Here is a 5,288-nt window from a genome sequence, read left to right as displayed (position 1 = left end):
CCCGGCGTTCCCGCGGCCCGGCTACGGCAGCCGCGAGGGCCCAATCCGCGCCGCCGCGCGCTCGCGCGCGCGGCGTCGCTGCCTCCTCTTCCCCCTCCCCCAAGGGGGGCGGGTACTGGCGGCGCCCGAGAGGTGGGGTCGGTATAAAGGGGTTGAGGTCACCCAGAAGGGGACGACAGCGCGACGGGGACCGGAGCTGCTGCGGGGGCCGCCGCGAGGGTCCCTTAGCCAAGCTCCGTCCCGCCGCGCGGTCCTCGCTCCTCCCGGGCTCCAGCAGCTCCACTCTCGCGGCCGAGCAGCTCGGCCTCCGCCTCTGCTTCACCCCCCCCCCACCCCAACTCCGCCCCTCCCACGCCGCGCGCAGCTGTTCCCACAGACGGCGCCGCCCTCGGCTTGGCCCGGCTCGCGCTGTGACCGGATTGCAGCCCCGGGACCTGAGAGGGCTGAGAGAGAGAGGCGCAGCCGCCGGGTGCCGGGTGCCGGGTGCCGGAACCGCACCGGGCTTGCGGGGCTTCGCCTCCAAACTTTCCAGTGGCGCGGCTGGCCCGCTCCTCCCCACCCCCGCCCGTCCCCGCCACGCCCGCGCGCTCCGCTCGTCCGTCGGGCTCGTCCCCGCGCGTGGCACCGCAGCGGCCGCGGGGGGCGGCTTCGCCGGGAGCTGTGCACGGCGGCTGAGGCGGCAGCTTGGCTGACGCTAGTCAGGTGGGTAACGGCTGTGCTCTCAGCAGCACTTCCCATATGGTCTAGCGGTTAGGATTCCTGGTTTTCACCCAGGCGGCCCGGGTTCGACTCCCGGTATGGGAACAGTGTCAGTTTTTTTTTTTTATTATGTACTGCCTTGTTGGAGTTTGGAGGAACGGATGAGCTTTTTCTAGGGGATCCGGCTAACTTGTGTGTCGGTGTGGGGCGAGTTTGGGAAGGAACCGTGGAGTCGATCGTGGGGCGGGCAGCTGGCTTGCGCCGCGTTGCGCTCGGGTTCCCCCCCCCACCGCGCCCGGGTCGGTGCGGGAGGAGTCTCGCTGCCCCCGAGGCTCTTCCCCGCCCTCAGCCCGTACTTTTCCAGGCGCTCGGGAGGTGATGATTAACTCGGGCCTCGCCTTATCTCCCCCCCGCCCCCGGGTGCCCCCTGGGCCCACACCCTGCTGGGCTGCCCCCTCCGGACTCCGCCGGCCGGGGCGTGCCCGCCGTGCTCCACTTACTGTCAACAGTGACTCCAGACCTCCCCCTCGGCTCGCCGGCCCCCGCCGCTCCTTATCGCCTGCCCGGCCTTGGGATTCCCCCCTGCTGCGTGCACCCGAGCCGGGTCCTCCGCTTCCCCCCTAAGCACCCCAGCCTCAAGATGAGGCCACTGCAGAAAGTCTCTCTTCCCTCCTGTAACTCTCTTTCCTCTTCAAACGCACCACAAGCTGCGGAGAAGAGAAGTGCCACTGTGATGAGATGTCTTTAAAGAACAGACTCCACTTTCCGGGAGGCTCTTTGGAGCGTCACTGATTTAAAAAAAAAAAAAAAATCATGGGGTGGAGGTGGAGCTTTGGAAGACAGAAAATTAGCCGGGAGACTGGGGAGGGGATGTTAAAACAAAGTTGCACTGTACTTTTAAATATAGAAGCTCTGTGTTTATTACAAAGAAGGGGCCCAGCTGTGTCAGCAGCCTGAGAGCTGTAAACGAAACAAAAGCGTTATCTTAAATGCAAGTTGAAATTAGAAAATTGGGGCAGCTGTAGTGTTTAGTCTGTTGGGCCTTTGGGCACAAATAAGGAAAAACTGACTCCCGCGGATGCGTTTCTGGTCAGAGCCATTACCAAGCAGAAGTTTTGGTTGGTTGTGTGTTCCCAGAATATTTTATACCCCTTAACTGGCACAGCTGAGTTTGAAAATAACTGTTAATGTGATCTGTGTGATTAAATAATCCTTAATTAGCCCTTCCTCGTAAAAATTAAGACTAGAACACCCCGATAGCAAATATTTAAAATCTTGTTAACTATTCAAGTGTTTACCCATGTCAAGGTTACCCCCTCTCCCCCGCCCCCCAGATGTTTTGAGCTTCCTGATGTTCAGGAGATTCAGGTTTGTGGGTAGTGGGGGATAGAGTCACATTTTGGCTCCTGCGGTTAGCTGTGGGACAGGGTGAAGGTCTTTGACCGTCAGTGTGTTACAGCTCTAGAGCCCCAAGTTCTGCGTTCTGTCATCTTCTTCGTCATTATCAAGCATGGTTTTGCCATGTGGCTCAAGATGGCCTAGAAGTCATTAGGAGCCCAGACTCCTGGGATCGGTGATTCTGCCTTTGCCTTTCAAGCAGTGGGGTTACAGGCATATGCCTCAAGGCCTAGCTTAGATTCTTTCTGGGGCTTGGGGTAAGGAGGGCAGGTTGAAACATCTTCTCATGTTGCCCAGTGTAGCCTCAGAATCTCTGTGGTGATGAGAATAACCTTGAACTCTTGATCTTCCTGTCTCTTCAGTGCTCAGGTATGTGGCACCAGGTCTGACTAGATTTCAAAAAAAAAAAAAAGGTTAATTAAGAATTTTTTGGTGTATGTATGTTTTGCTTGCGTGTGCACCACGTGTGCCTGGTGCCCAGGGAGGTAGGAGAGTGTGTCAGATTCTCTGGAACTGAAGTTATAGATGCTTTTGAGCTACCATGTTTGTACAAGTGTTGGGGAATCGAACCCCATCTCTGCAGAGCGGTGAGTGCTCTAAATGTCCCTGCAGCCCCCTAGATTCTCCATAACTATCAGCACATGTTTCACAAAGTTTAGCTAGATCTTGAATAGGTAATGGGAGTAGAAAATTTTAAAACTTTCATGTGCTGTGTCATTAAGAACCAGGCACTAAAGACTTCATTCCAGGTTTGGAAGAAAACCCCTGTTTTGTGTAAGTTCTGCAAGGACTTGGCGGGCACTAAAATGCATGCTATCATAAACTGAATTGTAAACGGTTGCAGGTAGGCACACTAACGTATCTAGGGCCAGTTCAGGGGAGGGGCAGGGTGACAGTACTCCTGCCTGACATACAGACGTCCTCTGTCTAGCCCTGGGCCAGGTGGGATGGTCAGGTAGCTTCTGAGTTGTGGAATTGCTCCTGGAGCACAGAGGTGAGGTGGAGGTTCGGCTCAGGGAGGGGCAGGGATGGAGAGGATTTGCCTCGCACCCTGAAGAACTGGTTGGATTTATCCCAGTGGGTAATGTAAATCATAAAGTCTGAGGTGTGGGGGAGCCTAGGACCAGGAGGCTAGCAGCAAGTCTGGTTGGCAGGCGCATGATCCCTGGAGGGAGATGGTGGCTGACCAAGAGGAAAGACAGGGATTTCAAACTTGGTCGTTTTGACTAGGTTACAGGGTTTTTTTTTCTTTTTTTCCCCCTTTATCAAGAAGTGACCTTTTAGATCAGGAAAGTTTTAAAAACGTTTTTGTCTCTTTGGTTTGTGGTGTTATTCTAAGACGGATTCTCTTTGTCATAGCCCAGGTTAACAGATGTGTTCCGCCACACCCAGCTTTGTCTCTTTGAAAAGCTTGACTGTAGCTATGTTAGGTGAGAAAAAAAAGAAACCTTGCTTCAAAAGACTCAAGCAATATAGGAACATGTGGAATAGTTTGCGCCTGTAGGTTTTATGTTTAGGAGTTGAATATTTCCAAATTCATGAAATGGAAAAGCAATTAATTAGACTTGGAATGAAAAATAGGTTTAAATTATGAGAGTGATTTACAGTGTCCTTTGCCAGACCTTGATAATTCCTGAATAGTTGGGAAGATACAGTCATAAAATCCGTGAAGATTCTTCCTTTAGGTTGTGTGTTGTTGTTTGTTCTTTAGCTCTTAGTTCTTTGGGTCGTTTTGCTCTTTGGGGGGCCCACCACCCAGCTCCCAAATAAATCATCCACGAGGCTTATTCTTAATTATAAATGCCCAGCCTTAGCTTGGCTTGTTTCTTGCCAGCTTTCCTTAAATTATCCTGTCTTTCTTTTGCCTCTGGGCTTTTGCCTTTCTCTATTTCTGCACACCTTTCTTTCTTACTCTGTTGCTGGTTGTGTAGCTGGCTGGCTGGCCCCTCTGGCTACCTCCTCTTTTTTTTCCCCCCCCAGATTTCTCCTTCTATATATTCTCTCTGCCTGCCAGCCCCGCCTATCCTTTCTCCTGTCCTGCTATTGACCATCCAGTTCTTTATTAGACCATCAGGTGTTTTAGACAGGCACAGTAACACAGCTTCACAGAACTAAATAAATGCAACATAAACAAAAGTAACACACCTTAAAATAATATTCCTCAGCAATTGTGTCTTTTAAACCAAACGCTATCGCCAGTGGTGCCTGAAACGTTCTTTCTAGACCACTAGTAGCTAATTCCCCCCAGCAGTCTGTTTACCATCGCTACTGTCAGGTGCAATCAGATGCCTGGAAAGCTCAATGAAGGGTGAGAACACCTGTGTTGATGGACCCGTGGCAAGACAGTAGGAGACAAGTTGAGTTAGGAAAATTCAACAGCCTCCCACTTACCCCCCTCTTCATCTGCCCCTCTGCCATTTTACTACATTTCAGCTACCATTGACTTTCTTGTTGATTCTTGAATGTGCTTCTGAGTTCTCCTCCTCCTCCTCCTCCTCCTCCTCCTCCTCCTCCTCCTCCTCCTCCTTTTTTTCCTGGTTTTTTTGAGACAGGGTTTCTCTGTGTAGCCTTGGCTGTCCTGGAACCCATTCTATAGAACAGGCTGGCCTCGAACTCAGAGCTCTCCAGAGTGCTGGGATTAAAGGCATGCACCACTACCATGCAAAACTTGTTTTTCTGCTTCCAACTTTCAACATCTCAGGTCTGCCTTTCTTTCTCAGAGAGGCCTTTTTTTCTGGTCACATTAGGTAGACTCTCTCTTTTCAGTTTCCTTCTGGTTAATTAACCTTGTTTGTTCATTCATTCTTTTTTCCTTGTTTGCTTTTTACTGTGGTTAATTTGTTTGTCTTTTTAAAATTAAAAAAAAATATTTATTCATATTCTCCCTTACTCCCTCCCTCCCTCCCTCCCTCCCTCTCTCTCTCTCTCTCTCTCTCTCTTTTCAAAGGACAACTTGTAGGACTCAGTTCCCTTCCTTCACCATGTGGCCCTGGGATCAGACTCCGATTGTCACCATGGTAGCAAGTGCCTTTGAGTCATTTCACAGGCCCTTTTAAAAATTTTAAGCAAGAGTGTTTTATGTGTATGAGCATCTTGCCTGCATGCATGCATATGTACCACGAGGGTGCTGGATGTCCACAGAGGTCAGAAGAGGGCATGGAATTCCCCTGGAACTGGTGTTAGGATGGTTG

At 51.4% G+C, this 5,288-nt stretch overlaps 1 non-coding gene across 1 annotated transcript; it reads left to right on the top strand.

Moving 5' to 3' along the window:
• The first annotated feature begins 732 nt into the window (after positions 1–732).
• On the top strand, positions 733–804 carry Trnae-uuc (transfer RNA glutamic acid (anticodon UUC)). Its single transcript has one exon. It is a non-coding gene; the product is annotated as a tRNA-Glu (tRNA).
• The last annotated feature ends 4,484 nt before the right edge of the window (positions 805–5,288 follow it).

Source organism: Peromyscus californicus, unplaced genomic scaffold (genome assembly GCF_007827085.1).
Source record: "Peromyscus californicus insignis strain IS unplaced genomic scaffold, ASM782708v3 Scaffold_12__1_contigs__length_115047231, whole genome shotgun sequence".
Classification (NCBI taxonomy): Eukaryota; Metazoa; Chordata; class Mammalia; order Rodentia; family Cricetidae; genus Peromyscus; species Peromyscus californicus.
This window is presented reverse-complemented; position numbering and strand designations above follow the sequence as displayed.